This window comes from Pinus tabuliformis, chromosome 1_1, assembly GCF_031772625.1.
Source record: "Pinus tabuliformis cultivar Carrire ecotype Pingquan chromosome 1_1, CPIR1, whole genome shotgun sequence".
NCBI lineage: Eukaryota > Viridiplantae > Streptophyta > Pinopsida > Pinales > Pinaceae > Pinus > Pinus tabuliformis.
Window position 1 is genome coordinate 57,879,804 of NC_142297.1, and position 20,690 is coordinate 57,900,493.

Sequence of the window (20,690 nt, forward strand, 5' to 3'; positions counted from 1 at the left end):
TGAAGTTCGAGGAGGACAGGGCCTTCAGGAGGTCATGAGAGTTACAGTATCTGGATCAGCCAGAACCTCAGCAGTAGTTGAGTCAGTCATAGGGATCTAGTGGGCAGGGATTAGGAGGATCCAGAGGTACATCTATGAGGATGTCAGGTCCGTCAGTCAGCAGTGGCTCAGCGAGCCATAGGGGTGGTGCTCCGGGCAGCATGCAAAGCAGTTCACAGAGAAGTTCACTAGGGAGTCCACTAATGGACAGTTCACATGGTACCTCAGCTTCTACAAGTTCAGGTGCAAGTAGGAGGACAACAGACAGAAAGTCAGGAGTTCAGGCTCCTGATGATGATGGGGAGGAGGATTTTCATTCTCCTATGGGAGAAGTGAACTCAGGGAAGAGGAAGCCCAAGTGGCTTCATGACACCTTGAGAGATGCCACATATGTTGCTGAGTCTAAGAGGCCAGTCAGAGAGAGTAGACCACCTGAGAGGTTTTGTAGCTATATGGAAATGGTTACCAACATCCTTAACTCTACACCTTCTTGCTATGACAAGGCAGCTAGGCAGCCGGTCTGGAGAGAGGCCATGCAAGAGGAGTATTCTTCTATCATGAAGAATGATGTTTCGGAGGTGGTGCCGAGGCCTGAGGGCAAATCCGTGGTTACTTCCAGATGGCTTTACAAGGTAAAGCATGCTGTAGATGGAAGCATTGAGAAATTCAAAGCGAGGTTTGTGGCTAGAGGGTTCTCCCAGGTAGAGGGAGTTGATTATGAGGAGACCTTCGCTCCCATGGCTCGATATACTTCGATCCACTCCATTATATCAATAGCAGCAGAAATGGGTTGGAAGATCCACCAGATGGATGTGAAGACTACATTTCTCAATGGATTCATACAGGAGGAAGTGTACATTGAGCAGCCACAGGGATTTGAGGTGCATGGGAAGGAGTCCCATGTGTTCACACTGAAGAAGGCCCTTTATGGCCTAAAGCAAGTTCCCAGAGCTTGGTATTCCAGGATAGATACATACTTGCAGGGGATGGGTTTCACAAAGAGTGAGGAAAATCTGAACATTTACTTTATTGTGATAGTTGAGGAGCCTCTCATTCTGGTGTTGTATGTGGATGACTTGGTCATTACAGGTGTAGAGAGATTCATAGAGCACTACAAGAGAGATATTACGGAAGAGTTTGAGATGAAGGACATCGGCTTGATGCATTACTTTTTGGGTTTGGAGGTGTGGCAGGAGGAGGGGCACTTCTTCCTGGGGCAGGGGAAGTATATTGTGGACATCCTTGGCAGATCCCACATGGAGGATTGTAGACCCATGTAGACACGAATGATCACCAACTGGAAGAAGCTTCATGCTTCGGATTCCGATTTGGTGGATCCCACATTGTACAGGCATCTGATTGGTTCCTTGATGTATTTGGTCAACACTAGACTAGATATTTGTTTTGCAGTCAACATGATGAGTCAATTTATGAGTGAGCCTAGGCAGGTTCATTGGGTGGCTGCAAAACACATTTTGCGATACTTGCAGGGGACAGTGGATTATGGTCTGGACTACAGGCAGGGGGATGGAGTGAGATTGGCAGGTTATACTAATTCTAATTAGGCAGGTTGTGCTTCTGATAGGAAGAGCACTTCACGGTGTTGTTTTGGGTTGGGTTCGGCAGTAGTGTCATGGTTCAGCCGGAAGCAGCAGTTAGTAGCATTGAGTTTAGTAGAAGAAGAGTATATGGCAGCTAGTCTAGCTAGTTGTGAGGCCATATGGCTTTGCAAGATGTTGTTTGGCTTATTTGATTCAGCCGTTGAGACCTTCAGTGATCTACTGTGATAATCACAGTTGCATTAAACTCACGGAGAATCCAGTATTTCATGACAGGTCAAAGCATATCAGGATCATATATCATTTCATCAGAGACTGTGTTCAGAAGGGCGCTGTGAAGCTTGAGTATATTCCCACTGATGAGCAGGTTGCAGATATTCTTACCAAAGCCTTACCACAGGGCAAGCATGACTACTTCGAAGACAAGATGGGTGTGGTGAGGAACACCTTCCTCGATAAGAGGGAGTGATGAAATTTGGTACCGCAGGACAGGTGGTTCCCTAAGGCTTTGATCTTTGGCCTAGGGAAAAGTGTCCAAAAAGAATTTAATTTTTCTCCTAAAGTGACTTTATAATTTTTATAAAGTCAAATCTAATTTAAAAGTGACTTTAAGTGATAAGGTTACTAAAGTCTAATTTTAAAGTGACTTTAATAAAGTCAATGTAAAATTAGAAAGGAAAAGTGACTTTGGAAATAAATGACTAAGTGGGTCTTTATTAAAGTGGCGTGAATTAAAAATTGAAAGTGAGATTTAAATGAGCATTTAATCTCAACCCTAGATCTCAATCTATTTCAGCCATTGCATTTATGGATTACCCAAAAGTCACTTAGGGTTAGATTAAGGGAGGAAAAGGAGGAAAAGGTCATTCACTCTTTCATGAGTATATTGAGAGAGAGAGAGCAAGAGAGCAAGGGAGATTTTTGGACAGGGAGGAGAAGAAGGCAGCAACTTGGCACACATTCCAAGGTAGAAGTTTAGCAAATCCGTACAACAGTTTATTTGTGGAAGCCATATAGCAGTTGGGCACGATTTTCTAGGAAAACCGTATAGCAGCTGGGCACAAAAATCGAGGGTCGTACAACATATTTTTTGCACAGAAATCGAGGGCTGTACAACAGATTTTCTGCACAAAAATTGAGGGCTCTACAACTGATTTTCTGCACAGATATTGAGGTCCATATAGTATTCCGTACAATCCGTACAGTCTGTACAGTAGTTGTACAGCAGTTTTACAGTGTTTCTAGTTGGTTGTGAGGCATGAAAATCGAGATAAGTTGTAAAATTTGCTTGCTGATTTTTTGCTGAATATTTCTCACTGTAAAAAGAAAATTTCCAGAAATAAGAAAGAGCTCTCGAACTGGTTTTCCCCAAGAGTTGTAGGGGGTTTTTCTAGGGTCACCTTGACTAAAAATCACTGTGTTTAAATGTGTTAAATGGTTGTTTGTACCTGCTGATTTTTATTTCTACATTTCCAGCATCTTGTAAAATTTCCAGAATTTGTCTTTTCAGCAAAAATTTATTTTTCAGTTGTTGAATGTATGGATATGGGAAAGGGTATTTAACTATATGGGAGAAATAAGGTGAAACTGAAAACTCGGGTGGGAAATGAGAAATTTTTACAGATTTCAGCATTAAGGACCTTCCCGTCACCTTATTTTTTATCATTACTCTTTCCTTACTTGTAAATTGCAGGAGCGGAAAGAAGGAAAATATACACAACAATGTTCAGAGTGTAATGGGAAAGAAGGGAAAAGATCTGATTGCTGAGGAAAAAGAAATGATGCCCTTATACACAGACACCACCTGTAACAGAGACGTCGTCATAACTACTTGGGAAGGCATGTACAATTTGCTCGAAGAAGAAAATCCCAGAGTAATTGAGGTTAAAGAAACAACAAACTCACGCTGGTCATCTGAGGCATCAATCACAGAACTTGTATGTTCATTCTTGCATGAAATAGCAGCATGACCCAAGATTCTTCCATACATAGACATGGTCAACTAGGTATTGGACAGTGTTGATGTAATGGATAGAAAATTTAAGACTCAGATCCAAGAACTCATTGGGTCATTCAATCCACAATATTTAAGGCTTATGTATCATCTACCAGAGCCACAGGCAATCTACAATAAACAGTTCATGGAGAAGTTCGCCAAAAAAATTGAAGATTTGGCAGAATGCACCAAGGACTAGTCGGCAAGGGAAGAACCAATAAAAAAGGATAAACACGGTATGTACAGTGTTAGTGCCTAGATTTACCTCAGGCTGAAAAAGTAGGATCTAGGGCCAACATCAAACCACGCTTAGCCTCGTAGCTAGCCCTACGAGGACAGGAGAGGGCTCTCTCCAGGTCAATCTTAGAAAATGATGATCAATTTGGGCTCGAGATGACTGAAATATCTTCTCATGTTAGGCTAGGTATGAATTGCAAGGATTTGATTTGATTTGTTGAGGGTTTTGTTGGAATTAAGGGAAAGGCAATTTTGGGTCTGGGGATGAAGGCCAGTTTTGCAGAGTTCTGATTGGGGCAAGAAAGGCAATAGTTTTGATGCTTTAATTTGTAAAGGGTGGAGGTTTCAGACTGGTGAGAAGCTGAAGAGGGCAAGAGGGTACCAAGAATCCTCCTCAAACTAAAGAAAACATTGAAAATTAAACAAAACTAACAGGCAGAGCACAAAAAGCTAATGAATTCTACCTTTATCACTCATTTGTTTAATTTTAGAAGCAGAGAGAAAAGAAAATGATGCACATAAATTTCACTGAACTCACAAATTACATAGAGAGGAACACCATCAAAACACAAAGCCACATGAATCCCAAAAAGTGCTACAAAACCCTGGTCTTTCCTTTGCCAAAAATGCAGAAATCAGATGTACAATGGAGTGCCAAGCAATCCCAAGTGTCCAACCATGCTAATGACTGAAAGATCACAAGATATAGACAAGCCTAACTCCTTCCCATGCCTCTAGGGGTTGAGCTCATCACTCTAGGAGCTGTTTCAACCATATCTAAACAAGGAACTGAAAAATAGGCAATGAAACAACTTGCCTCTATATGTTAGGAAACTGATTCATTCACTCACATTTCACCTTTTGGTGAATGAATCTACTAAGACAAGTAAAAATGTGCCAAAATTATATCATGGTCATGAAATTACATCAATTTAGATCAAGAGTAGCATCAAAAAGTAAAACTAGTCAAAACTGGCTGAAATTCTAAGTTGAAGAGTGAAAAATAGGCCAAAATTCTCTATGCGCCGCGCCTAAAACCTGTATGCATAACACAACTTTGAGGCTGAATTTGAGGCTTTTTCCGAAGTCCAAATTGAGCTCATGATAGCTCGTTGGAAAGCCCTACCTGTCTACTTTCCAACGCAAGTGGAATTTCTAGCGTTGGATGTCATTTGCCCCTCCAAAACTTCAATCTACCAAGACTTCTTCCTGTGGGTGCAAAAGGTGGTAGAGAGGTCATTTTTTGTGTGTTTTTGACCCTTTAGGCAACCCAGAACTTGATGAAATCCTTAGGTAATTCATCAGCATGCATAACGTTTCATAAAAAATATATAAATTCAAAGTTTTCCTTCAGAGGATCTCCCAATTATAAGCGTGCGCCATGTGGCACTACGCGTTGGGCAGGGAAATCTGTTTTGAAGCCAAAAAATTCAAAATTGACAAAATTTTCTCCAAATCTATTGAAATTTGGACTAAAGATCCATCATCAAGTATCATGCTTAGCCAAAGATTCTTTGGCCAATATTTGGAGTCTATCGTGCCCTTTGTGTCGTTTTAGTGCCCTCTTTAGTCTTTCCTTCAGGATTTTGATCCTTGCATTGCAAACATGAGTTCGTGACCAATAATGATTTTTCATGTGCCTGAGCATGTCCTTGTCCTTGTTTTCCTTCACCAACAACTTCTCAAGATGAATTTTGACCCTCTCAAGCTAAGTCTCTCGATCAGCCTTTATCTCTTTCTCCAATGAAGTGAACTCTATCCTCCTCCTTTGGGTAGCTTGGCGGTTTCGCCGGATGTTCTGTAACTCCATGACTGTATGCCGATCCTCCAGTTGTTTGTTTCACTACTCCAAATAGTTTATGACCGATTGAGCTCTCTGCAACTTATTGGTCAATGCATCTATCTCGGCTTTCTGCTCCTGAATGACCTCCCTCGCATTTGAGCTAGGAGAGCTCACATCATCATCGATGAGTATGAAATTAGTGTGTAGGCCTCCTCAAGGGTCGTCATGCTACATAGGCTTCTTGCCTCTATCCTGTACCTATACTACCCATGACGACAATGAGACCCCTTCCACCCTAGGTGGAGATAGTACTCATCGGGCTGCTGCAAACAATCTATCATGCCTCTCTGATAGGTGGCGTATGTCGGCACACTAGTAGTCTCTGCCTCCCAACCTCCATGCTTATGTGAAGGTTCACCTGCATGATAGAAAACCTCCTGATGAGCTGCTGAAGCTGTGAAGAACTCATGGGAAATGAAGTCTTCCCATGTGATACCCTGCAAGCCAAGCTGATGCACAACAATGATATCAATAAGTGCATAGTGGTAAATGCTATTAAACTGCTATTCACGAGTCTTCCTCTACACAAGAGTAGTCATCCTCTCGATGTTTCGGCACATGAAATAGGGAATGTTCATCATCTTCACTCTCATGAAATGCATCAACAATCTGATATGATATGCATAGAGGCGTGAGAAGCGGCCCTCACAACTGAAGTATCTGATAATGAGTCTCATCAACGGCGCATAGGATTCTTTCAAAAACCGGAATGGGAACACCCTACTGAGCTATCTCACATAGCTAGGCCTGATATATGGTTCATAATGTACTCTTTCTACCTGCATTCTTTTGTTCCACTCCTCACCTACATTTGGTATTCTTGTTGCTTGAGAAATGTTCTCTGGTGTCAAGGTGAAATTTACACCAGCAAGAGTTACCTAACCATCATGCAAATGCAAAACAAATAACCGAGCGAACTCCTAATGATGTTGAATCTGAGCAATCATTCCCCAATACTGAAAGCATGACTGTTATTGGAAACATGCCATGGCAAGTGGGCAGGCTTTTAGTTCATTCAAAGAGGTGGGCTCTTCTCTAACATGTCTGCCACCCTTACGAGGCCTCCTCGATGCATGAAGCTCTGTGGTAGAATCACTATCTTGTTCATATGATGAATCAGTGTCTGACATGGTGCTGCAAAGGTGTATGTCAAGTATGTGTTTGGTTTGGTTTGAAAATGATAAATGAGTGTTTTGTTTTCGATGCCAAATTTACAAAAGGGAAATGAGGGACTGTGAGGAATATGAAACAATGGGAAAAGTGGAGTTTGTCAAGTGAAATTAAAGTGTGCAATAACAATCACTTGACTGTTGGGAATTGGGGATTTAGGGATTTTTCAAATGATATGGAAAGTGATAGGGATGGGATATTGTAGGGTTTAGGGATAGGGATCGGAATAAATGGGGGAATAGGGGATTGAAATGACGATGTGATTACAGTGATGGGAAAGGGAAACAGGGTTTAGATTATTGCAGCACCAAAGGAAATTTTTAATACTCAAATTCAAACCTTACAAGTAGTTTTTCATGAGAGGATAGGGTTTAAAATTTAACACTCAAATTTCTCCAAATCAAGCTTCGAACCATACCAAACACTCTTCAACAACAAGTGCAAGGTTAATCGGACTTACTCGATGCAAATTGGAGGAAAGAGTTGAATTTTCGTTGAAGGCATGATAAATTTCAGTTGTTGGCTCTGTGAGACGCGTGCACAACCCAGTGCACCACAACCCGTATATGTATCGCACACGTTTAAAACAACACTGTGAATAGCGGCTCTATGTGCCGTTACCTCCTGATGTGCTGCGACTACCTCCCAATGCACCGTGCAACATTCCAACACACAGTCCCAGCCTCAAACACAAAATTCGCTCCTCCACGATTTTCCTTTGGGTCTTTGAAAACCTCTTGTGTGAAAATGAAATTTGAATGGTGAAAATATCTTGTATATTCATGGATTTGATTTTTATTTTGCAAAAACCCACTTTCTTATGTTTGGAATTTTGCACTTTCCACTTTTTAATACAAACTCTGTTTTTTGTTGTTTCCTTTGACTTTTAACTGAAATGATGAAACTCTTAGCAATTTTTTGCAGGGATGATGGCCCTGGATTTAGGAAAAGGATGACCAGGGCTGCACTGAAGAACTGTAGAACTTGAAAAACCTTAAAAATTACATATTTATTACAAAAAATACATTTGAAAATTTCTTCTTCAAAACAGAGTTTTGAAGAAGAATCATTCTCGAGCATTATTGATAATGAAAATTTTGGAATCGAAACTTATTGGAGACATCCTCATGGGCCTGCTGGCATTATTGGACACTTTGAAGACAAAATTTGCGAAACCCTAGACCTAATGACTCTTGGCTGACCGAAAGACCATCCATAATGACTATAAAATTGATTTGATGAACTTTGATGATCAGACACAAACCAGAAGGTACATGACACGAGGGAAGTATGGAGACAAGACCCTTTCGTCAGAAGATCGATGCTCCTAATGGAATGCAGATGATCGAGCTGAATGAGACACCTAAAATGAAATGCAACAAAAGAGGTTTTGATCTCTGACAAAGGGCTGAACATACCAACTCTAACATACAATACTGGTTCCCTCTCTTCCCCATATTGCTTTGTTGCTTCTATGCTCTGTAGATTATTCGGAAGGCCCGACATCAACAAGTTTTCATCTGAGTGGCTACCCCTATTACATGTACCCACTAATGCCACTATTGTGGATTGGGCTAAGATATTTTCTGATAATTTAGCTACAGCTATTTGGAACTACCTGTCCAAAAGAACTACTACTCAGATGATTTATCCTCCTTTTTATTTAGCTGCTTATGTTATGGATGCAATCTATTATGTTTCCAAATTTCCTTTAATGGGTTTGAAGTGGACTACTCAGAATCCCATGCCCATTCACATTTATCATAAGGAATTATGGGATTCCAAGTTTATTCCATATTTTTAAAGAATTTGTCATGGATTCATGCTACCTCTGCACAGAATGTTGTATAATAGGGATGCTCCAAGATTTTCCCCCGAAGCGGAAGTTGACATCCTCCCCATCACACGATGGTTTGGAGAAGAGATTTTCACCTATGTCAGAGTATTTGGAAGCATTGCTTCACCTCATGTCCTACCCTTATATGTCCCTGATAAGTTATTGGCGTGAGAGATTTCCTACCAGACCTATGGGGTGGGAGGTATGAGCAAAGAGCTGAAAGACAAGAAGAAGGTCATTTGGCCGCAATTTCCTATGGCCTGCATTCAAGGAAGTAGAAAATATGATATGTCTACAATTGTATAAATTTCCAGGGAGACAATTCGACCCCTATGATGTCATTAAGAATTTCACTACTACTCTCAAGATAAAAGTATTTTCCAAAGAATACGATCTTTTTTATGATACCTTTCAACAGAAGAGCACACTGAAAGAAGTTTGATCCGAATGAAAAATGGCATTAACCCATGGTACTCATCCACCCATATTATTCATCGACCCATGGAATTTACCCATGGTATTGTAAATGGCATCTGCCCGTGGTATTGTAAAATCCACCCATGGTATTCATTCGCCCATGGAATTGACCCGTGGTATTGTAACTGAAAAATACTATAAGTAACAAGTTACATTTTGTAAAAGGACACATTGTCCGCCACAATGTAGCCTTTACAGTTATTATCAGTTTTAATAAAAAAATTCTTTGTGGTTTTTTTTATTGGGCATTCTCCTCTTTTTCTTATGGAATTTCAATCTTTCATATCTTGAGAGTCTCTCCCCCCAAGATCCGTTTCAATTTTTTAGATCTTGGGGGCCTCCCCTCTAGATCCGGATCAGTGGTATCAGAGCAGGTTATGATTCCATGGGAATGAGGGTTTGATGCATATTTCAGTTTCAAATTTTTTAGCAATATTCAACAAACTTCAGGCATGTGCTACAACCTCCACATAGCACTTTCTTGGGTCAAGCAGGAAGAATTTTTCTTTTCTCATTTTTTTGCAGGAATTGTTTTGGGTGGCGACTTTGCAGATCAGATCTGAAACATTTGGTATAGAATTTACAACAACAAATACCAAATCTGGATTCCTCTCGAAAAATCACCCAATTTAAAAAAAAAAAAAGGGTCGAAATGGAGTTCGGATGTGGGAGATATCGCTGATTTAAAATCAGCTATTTTATCAGAATTTTTGTGACGGCGGAACTGTGCAATGCAAATCTGAGATCTCAGAGTGTCCAAATAAGGATTTCCAACTCATGGGAAGATGCAAAATGATCCTTTTGCTTCCAAAAATAGGTTATAATAAATATTCTGAGTTATATTGGCCGAGTTATGTCCATTTTAATTCTGGAGCAACATTCAGAGTGGGTTTCCATTGGAGATGTGCCCTCCCACCCCACTTTAGTAGGCACCTGCTTCACATTCATCAGTTTCAACATAGCAGGATTCGGCTTGGGTTATTTGGAGACTTGCCCTCCCACCCCAGGCTATGTAGGCACCTGCTACTTCATCAGCAACCAACATCATGGTTTTGGGTCAACCGCATACAACCCTTGTCATTGAAGTCCATTTGCTAGGCCACACACTGTAAGAATCACAATTGGTCACAAGCATTACAGGGTATCTCTATCCTCGGATCTTCATTTATCACGGGTTTGGGTTAACCACATAAAACCCTTATCTTCAATGGCTCTTCATATTCAACAAAGACTTCACAGGAGGGAACTTTACATAATGGGGACCATTGCTTCTTAAGGAGGGAGGAATGATCCGAATGGAAAATGGAATCAACCCATGGTACTCATCCACCCATATTGTTCATCGACCCATGGAATTTACCCATGGTATTGTAAATGGCATCTGCCCGTGGTATTGTAAAATCCACCCATGGTATTCATTCGCCTATGGAATTGACCCGTGGTATTGTAACTGAAAAATACTATAAGTAACAAGTCACATTTTATAAAAGGACAGATTGTTCACCACAATGTAGCCTTTACAGTTCAGAGGCATGTAGCCACACATCTCTTCTCAAAGATAAGCTACTATCGCCCTAGCTGGTTTATTTCCATTTCTGGTTGTAAGCATATTTCAGTATTTTCCATTAATGAAATGAAGTATTATTTCCACTGCATCTTTGTGTATATGGTTATCTCTATAATCTTGGCCCAAATTCAATTTCCCCCAGCATAATTCCAATAATTCAAATTGTACAGAGAAAGGAGATTAGCTAACATCCCCTTGGATAAGTTACGCTTGGAACCAATAAGGGAGCCAACTCCTACTATAAGTTTAAGTGGAAGTTCAAGCATAGACAAGTGCAGATCTAAGTCTGGGAAAGAATCACTAGAACGTTGTAAAAGGTCCAAGAGTGACCATAATTAAAGCAAAGGGTCAGCAAGGGATACTGCCAAATCTAAAGAACACCCAGAGCAACAGGTCTTGACTACACCACAGGTAAAGCTTCCCCCTCTCATCATTCAGCCACCAAAGCTGGTGAGAACTGAGCTGAATAAAGAGTGGGAAACATTCAATGAATTGATTAATACTGAGGAGCAGAACACAAAGAAACCTAAGAATATAGTGTAGACAGTGACTAATATGGTCATTGGAACAGTCAACAATGCTCCAGAAATGGAGCATATTCCCATTACCCCATCTTTTGAAATCATGCTCAAAGTAGAGGAGATTCCTCCTCTAGATGTATTTTATAGTCCACAACATAAGGCAGTGGTAAGAAGGCAAAGAAAGAAAAAGAAATTGGACAGCGTGCTCTCACCTGAGGCAGAGTAGTTAGACATCCTTTGGTGAGACCCTACCACTAACCATACTGAAAATCTCACTAAGTTATCTCACATCGCAAGAGCCTATGCTTCTGCTACCATTGACAAAGAGTCTGAGGTACAACAATTACTAAATGATAGAGAGGAACAAATACAAGTTTTGCATCAACAACTATAGCAAGCCAGTGCCAACCGCGAAGCAGAGGAAAAGTTAGAAACGTTACAACAAAATTTTCAACAGATGCAACTGAGATACCAGAACAATTTGGCCGAAAAAGAAAATCAGTTGTAGGTTATGCTAGAGATGCATATAGATGATCCCAAGTTTACAGAGTTTTTCACAAAATCCCTTGCCTTAAACGACCAACTCTTGTAATAGCAAGAAACATTATGCCAAATAATATTGCAATGGAGCTCCTATTGCGAGATGAGTGACAAAATTACCAATCAACTCATGGATTTGCGACATGATTATGATTTAATTGATAAAATAATTTTTGATTATTTGTCTTTGCAGGAACCGGAAGAAGGAAGGAAAGTAGACGCGCTTAGAATCAATGAAGCCCACAAAGAAATGCTCTTTAATAAGTGGGATGCATAGATTGGGAAGATAGAACAGGCAGCAGAAGAAGCAGCCACAACGCCAAACAATGTCATTGACTGTGTTAATGAAAACTTTCACAGAGCAAACCTCATATCAGAGACCTCTCCGGGATTTCTCCCAAAGGCACAACATCTGCAAACAAGCTGGATACAAAAGGCTGAAGAAAGAGCAGAGTCCATCAAGAAGCTAACCAAGTTGAATTTGGATTCTTACTAGTGGTACTTGGTTAAACCGCACTGTCAATACATGACTCTCAAATGCCTTATGAAATCTGTTGAGAAGATAGCGCTAACACTTGCCGATTTTGTTTTCGCAAGGCAACTAAAATTAGAGGTAGGCCAACCGATGCCCCTCAAGCTGATGCTAAATTCTTGCAACCTCAGAGAGCAGATACATAGATAGTTAATTTCCAGATTCAGTTTTAGCTTTAGTTTTGATTTATTTTTGCCTTAGATGAGGACGGTTATTTAAACCTCCTCCTATATTTTTGTAATAGACTAATTTTAGGATTTAGTTAGTAGTATTGTAACCCCTCTCATGCATTTAGATAGGGGTCTTGAAATTTGTCAAAAACCTTTCCTCAGAATGTCATGCACTTCTGCACCCTCAGAGGAGGTTTTGATGAATGAATGGAACAAGATTTATTGATATTTGTGTTTAATGTCTGCTACTGAAATGCACTTTTGTACTCTTAGTAGATGTTGAATTAGGAAGAGATAAATCTATATTATTGAAGCTCATGAGTAGAACTTGTTATCAATGGTACTTTTATCTTTTAATGATTTTTGCTTATGTGTTAAAGTGATATTTATGTTCAATTATTTATATATGAATGTTTGAATGTTTGAGTTATCATTTGGCGCTTTTGTACGGTGATCGCTATTCTGTTTATGCTTAATGTATGAATGACTTATTATGCAATATGCTTCTCACAATTATTTCGGCTAATTTTTTATATGAAACAGTTCATTTTTATTGAATTCTTTTCTCATAGAAATTTAATGATATTTATTACCAATTGTTGTTAGAAATTATTTTAGATCGCATAACTGAAAATTTAAATCCTGGGTTAGTTTTAGAATTAGATATTTCTGTTCATTAGAATACAATTGCATATTATTAAATTAGACTTAGATTAAAAACATTTTACTTAGAAATCATTAGAAAGGAAATATCAATTCTCATCACACACACACAAATTGGGAAACTTGTCCCATTATCCCTAGTCAGACCCACCATCCCAAACAGAAAAGGAGCTGCTTTCAAGGTCCGAGCCATGTGGGTATCCCCCTTGTTGTAGACCCGATTTTCAGGGCTTCAACACCTTCCTAACCCATGAATCTGCCACATGCTTTTTACCCTATGCTTTATCTTCTCTTGTAGTCGCACCACTTCGTGTCACTATATTAACCCTTTGATCGTCCTCATATAATTTGGATATCATCATTTGTAAATTCTTCACAGGTTGTTGAGTATTTTTTTTCCTACATCTTAGCCATTAAAACAGGGAAATCCTCTATCACATGCTCAAACTACTGACAACACTAATAAGAATGGTGAGTGGGGTTTTGAAAATTCCATGCAAAATTCCCATCTTCGCCACAGTTATAGCATATGATACGACCTTGTCCTCGAGTAGTTTCCCCTCCTTGACTATGACCTCGACCTTAAAATCCTCTGCCATCCATAGGTGAACTTATTGCAGGCAACCTTCGACTTCCATCTTATATGTTGGAGTTCGATCCATCATCAAATCATAGTTGTGACTATTCTTCTTGTGATGTCCTCATAATTGACAAAAGTTACAAAATAATGGTCTTGGCAATTGCACATATTTCTATGAAAAATAACAATGATGATTCGAGGGTTTTCCTGCAACTCACCAAATACTACAGCAAACACTCGATCCGTTACTTGGTCCAACACTAGGCTCTGACTTTAATGTATTGGGACCTATGAAAACCACATAATCATGATAAACAAAACACTAGTCATTACAGTGACCATCCACATTACACTTCGTAAAACAAAATTTTGAGCACATCACAGACTGAACTTCCTTTCCTTTATTCACATCTTGCAGCTCCATATGTAACCTTGCTAATTGGAACTGTATTTGCTAAACCCATATGTGAGTATCCTTTACTCGTGAAGCTTCCAACTTCATCACGATTTCTAATGCTTCCACCTGTATATCAATCTTTTTTTGTGATAGTGGTAATCTCAGATGTGGCAATAATGCAACAACATACTACTCTTTGTGGTGTTCGTCAGAGATCTGGAAGTTGACTTGCCCAGTAAGAATTTTAACCTCTAATCTACATCCCAGGTAGTCTCATTGATTGATATCTTAATTTCTTTTATTTTGTAATGCATTGTCACTGGGATTTGAGCTTCTTGAACTCCACGTTCACTGCGTGACGAACTTAGGTATTGAAACAATAATGCTGCAATTCACAGGGCTACCATCTTTACTTATCAACCTGGGGTTCATACAAACTTGGAGGTGATAGTGGCATATGCACGAGTAGAAGTGAAGGTCCTACTTGTTGTCACTATTTATCTAGAAAGAGACCCGAGCGGTTCCAAGCCAAACTTCTATAGGGTCAAAAGAAGCTTGATTATTTGATGGAAGGAGAGAAAATCTATTCTAATAGAGAGCTACTCTACTACAGTAATGACAAAAACAGCATGAAATGCTAAACTTACACCATAACCTAACTAACCCATTAAATAGTTATGGTAAGTATAATTTCTAAATTAACACTAACCTAACACTAATTATCTAAGTTACAGAAGTAAAGAGCATCAAAACTAGACTAAAGTGTAACAAAGAAACTTAGGCTAAATCGGGTTTCAAGGGAAAAAGCAATGAGAGGTTGTAATCAATGAAAGGAGGACATGAGGGAGAAATAGTGCATAAGAACAATTGGATCACTTAGGTGAAAGGCAGATGAATGGAAGAGATTAGATAGAAGGAGGTTATGTAGATAGATGGTCAAATATGGTTAAATAACAGGATAAACAGTGGATACCTTATCATGATGGCTTAAGTCAACGGATGGACAAACAAGGGAACAAAGAAGATGAATGGCAGAGATCATGTCATGAGGGATTAAGTGAGTGGATGGACGAAAAATGTTAATAGGAGATGAATGACCAAGATCTAATCACGTGGGTGAATTCAAGAGATGGACGGATGAGGCTAAAAGGAGCGATGAACGGCTAAGATCTTATCATGTGGGTGAAGTCAAGAGATGGATGATGGAGATTAGATTGTGGGCAAAAGAAATTTGCAGATATGGTGGAGCGGGTTTAGAGGGCGATAAACTGTATTTCGCGTGCCCTCAAAGATGTGAGATGTTTTCTAAAATTTCATGCGATTAGCCTAAATGGTGACACGTAGCATGGAGAAACCAATTTTCTTGCATGCTCTCGGGCAGATAATGGTCGGATAGAAATCCACGCAAGATTGCGCGATAGCCATTAGATGAGGCAGGGCTGATCAATGGTGGAGATCGGCCAAGCTAGTTAGCGATCATGTAAAGTGACAGTCATTGGATCAGGCAAGGAAGATCTACAATGGGGACATAAGGTTCATAAAGTAAGTGGTGGACTCCATGTGAGGCGGCAGTTGGAGAAAATAATGAATCTAACAGTAATTGTGAAGGTTTGTTGGTGATCGGACGACGAGAAAGTGATGTATGAAGAACGTGCTAGAGGCGGTTTCAAATGAAAATGACAAAGAAAACCAGTGCAGGTCAACAAATAATTGCATTAAATAGTGAACTCCATATCCCGTGTGAGAACCAGAGACCTGTGTTTTGGGGTTGTTAAAGGGTCCCTTCATCAAGTCATGGTCCCAGACGGAGGAGATGAGGCTGAGACACCTTCGTACAAACTAATAGTGGTATTTTCCCTCTAACTAACCTGTGAACTAAAAGAAGGCATAAATGAAAGTAAACTACAACAAATGTAGCGACTGAAGCAGATGAATAGGGAAACCATGCATGATCTACGCTATATTTTTGTAATGAAAGTGCAACTACATAAGCAAATAAACAATGAAAACCATAAGGCTACTTAAGCAAATGAAAAGAAAAAAGCACATAAACATAACAAAAATCTATGCAAGCATACATTTACAGTAAAGAGGAGCTGTCGCTGCTTGGTTTGGGCCCTAACCCAAGATCTTCAGCCCTCGAAGTTAACTCAGAGCTGGTTTAAACATAACTCATTCTTATTATAAAAACCATGGATTACAGAGCAAACTGTCACAAGTCTTTGCAGCTCATAAACAAAATAGAGTTTTATGAAAGAATTCTAAATCCTTCCTAACTCTTCGTAACTAACTAAAAATAAATTGAGGTCCTAAGCCTCTCTATTAATACATCTGAAGTCTCCAATGACTTCCATCAAAATTAGGGAGACACAACTACCAACTCAATAATAAACTCGTGCTTTCCCTTTCACTAGCTCAGCTACCTTCTAGTAGGGAGGCTTGGCTCCCAACTCAAGATAAACTCTTACTTTCACTTGCTTGGTTGCCTTCTAGTACTCCTAAGTTGGATGTTTGCACTCTTACTTGCTCGACTTCCTTCTAGAAGGGAGGCTTGTTTGTACTTTCAGCTGATGTGGGAATATTTGAATGGAGGAGCAGAAAATGAGGAGGATTTATCTCCTGTAATTCCTCTCCCTTGTCCCATTCGCGTTTTTACCAAGTTCTTTACCATAGTTCCTTGCTTTTATCCTTTATTCCTACATTACATTCACATTAGACCACAAAGAAAAATATACAACTCTAACTCATCTCATAAACAAAATATATTAAAAACTATACAATAAGTTGTGAGAGTAGTTGGTTTGACTAAGATAGGAGGTGAATTAAGGTCAATTAACGCCCATATAAATACTCAATGATGAGGCTCATCATCACCTCCCTACTGAAAGTGTTGCTCATCCTCTGAGCAACTTAATGGCTGCAGGGTTGCCATGGGCTCACCCCTTTCCCCTATTGTTGCTAATCATCTTATGGAGGATTTTGAATATAAGGCTCTGAACTCAGCCCGTCTCCTTCCCAAGCTTTGGAAAAGGTTTGTAGATCACACGAATGTCATTTCGTCTCATGGCTAGGAGGAGTTAGATCTCTTCTTCGATCATCTTAATAATCAATCCTCAGCTATTAAGTTCACTAAGGAACAAGAAGTTGATGGTTGCCTCCCTTTCCTTGATATCCTTATCTCTAAGAATGAGGATGGTTCCCTCTCCCACCGAGTGTTTCGCAAGAAAACTCATACGAAGTAGTATCTTCATGCTAGTTCCCACCATTTCCTGACCCAAAAGTTGGGGGTTATCAACACACTTGCAACTCGTGCCCTAAGGATCTCTCATGAAAAGAGCTTAGAGGAGGAGAAATCCCATCTCCTTAATGTCATTGTCGAGAATGGTTATTGCAGACATTTGGGACAAAAGGCTTTCCTTAGAGCAGCTAAGAATTTGTTAACCAGAAGGGGGCCTAAAGATTGGATTACTGGTGTCCATCTTCCGTTTTTTCACGGGACCACGGATAATATTGCGAGGGTTCTTAAGAAGCATAATATCCCCGCAACGTTTAGACCTCTTAACACCATTCGTAAATCCCTAAGATATGTCAAGGATCCCATTGACCCCAAGGACATGAAAGGAGTTTATATTATTCCTTGTTCATGTGCGACCCCCTATATTGGTGAGACTCGTCGCTCCATTAATCAAAGGATTAATGAGCACGCAGATGACCTGAAACATATGAGAACTAAATCTTCCCCGTTAACAGAACATGTGGAGAAAACCAATCATCATGTCTGCATTGAGGAGGCTAGTGTGATTGCTAGAGTGTCACAATTCCATCACCAGAAATTGAGGGAAGCCCTTGAGATTGAAAAAAAGGCCAAACAATCTTAATAGAGAGGATGGCTCGAAGATTAGTAGTTGCTCGGTCCCTGCCTCTCCTCCTAGTCGTTTTCTTTCTGTCCCTCCCTTAATAATTATTTAATTAAGTTTGTGATTTCTATTCTATTTTATTTTATCTATTTATTTATTTATTTAATATTATTATTATTGTTGTTATTATTATTATTATTATTGTTTATTTATTTTTAGTTTTTTTTTTTTTTTTTTATTATTATTATTATTATTATTTATTTATTTATTTTAAACTTTGTGTCTATTTATTTAAACTTGATTTAATTATAATAAATTTACTAACATTAATTTTGAATTAATTAATTAATTTAAACTATTAATTGTTTTTAATTTGGTTGGTTTTATTGGTTATTATGTATTTATTTATTTATTTTTGGTGTAAACTCTTTATGTGTTGATTTTATTTTAATTTATATAAATTAATTCTAAAATTAATCTATTTTATAATTTAAAACTAATATACTATTTTTGGTTCCTTAAATTACTTTTAATATTATAATATTTCTTTTTTAACTCTTTGGCGAATATTTATAAAAATATATATTTTAATAAATATAATTAACTATTGATGATGATATTTTAATAAATATAATTAACTATTGATGATGATGATGGTTAACCTCAGTTGAGACCAAACAATGATATAAACAAATTATTTACTTTGATTTAAGATTTTATTCCTATGCTCAAAAATCTTGGAGAGAAGCCTCACGAGGTCACTATAATTTTGACATTGTAAAAGGCGGCTAGGAAGGTGAGTATTGTAACAAAGATTGTGAAATTGAGATCTAATATGGTTGTATGCAGGGCACTCTAAGAGGAACTGGTTTCCTTGATGCTCCTATTCTCACCATCCTTTCCATCGATCGCGTTTTAGGAACTGCCCAACGACATGTTTCACTATGGAGGTCTAATCTTTGCTATATTAATTTTCTTCTTTGAGCTATTTAAAATAGAGAAATACTTTTGATCTTCAAGGGTGGGGTTGATGACGTTCTTATAATAACTTAATTTTCTTTTAGACCCTAAATCTTTCTCACACCACAATTTTTCTTTGAACTTAGAAGTAACAATATCTTTAATGTTATTTATGTTTTGCAAAGCATCATTACTCTATTTTTGGCATTTATAACTAACTAATATTTTTAAAATTAATTTATTTTACATAATTTTTAATTTAATTCATTTTAATTTTATATTCATCAATATATTTACAGTGATTTATATTTTTTGATTTAATTATTCTAGTATTGTCCACTTACATTTTAATTTTTATATCAATAACCAAAAATTTTATTATTAAAATTAATTATAATAATAATAAATTAAATAAAAATTTATATATATTAATATTATTTTACCCTTTATGAGAGTCAAATTAGCAGTTATCGAGTCGATTCTAGTTGTTGTTTTTTAGTCATTAAGTCATGGGATTCTATGCCTTGCTCATTCAACTTGTCGTGAGGATGAACCACACTCGATGGTTATGTCATTTTCGCCGAAGATTCTTCAAAAAATATCTAATTTAAACTAATTATTTATTATAGTATTCTTTTAAAATTAAAAATTATGTAATGTGGCCTATAATAATAAAAAATGAATAAGTAAAAAATGTGGGAGTAAGATGTTTAAATATTATACTTTTTAAAAATATTTCAAGAAGATATTTAAATAAAGTATTTGAATATCTATGTTAACTAATTTATGTAGATATCATCTTCATATATATCTATATATAGAAAAAAAAAATCTCAAAATAAAACATTTTGATGTTGTATATAAAAAAATATTTAGTACATGTTACCAATAAAATATTTTAATAAGAATTGATATTCACACATACCTAAAAATATATTAATAATAAAAACCTTGACTATATATTATATATCATTTGAAAAAATAATCTATATATCATGAAAAATTTATGTTTTTATTGTTAAAAAGTTTATTTGGTCCTATAAAATATTTTATTTAGCATTCAAAAATACAATTTAAGCAATGAAAAATAACATATTGTATTTTTCACTCTAAAGAAGTTTACAAGTGAAGAAATTTCATCGCTCCCTACTTAAGAGGGATCTATGTTAGTTTATATATCATTATTATATGTATATATGATGATGATGATGATGGGCCACTAAGACCAATGCAGTCTATCCGACATCAAGAAAAGAAAAAGAATCTAATTGTGATTCTTCAAAATCTTAAAGAATCCCTATAAGATAGCTATAGTTGGGTAGACTTAATAAGTTAGGAAGATTGGAAGTATGGCAGAAGTAAATGAATTGAGAGCAGATGAAAGTAAGAGTTAGTTAGGCTCGCTTATTAAGTCAAGAAGATTGGAAGTGTGGCACAAATTAGTGAATTGAGAGCGGATGTGAGTAAGAATCGCTTAGTCTAAAAGAAAGTGTTTTTCATCTTCCACCTTCTCAGTATCCCAAATCTTATAGATTCTATCATCCTACGGAGTCTTTGGAGTAGACCACACTCCGTTTCACTTGGAAGTTTATGAGAATTTGTTCTTATCCTAGTAAGGTTCATTTTTTTCTTAATGCTAGTTAAGAGAGAGATAATTCTAGTTATCAAGTGTGGCATGGATCACCTCCTTATAGTATGTGAGTTTTCTTTTAACTTTCATCTCCTTATCATCCCACAACTTGTCC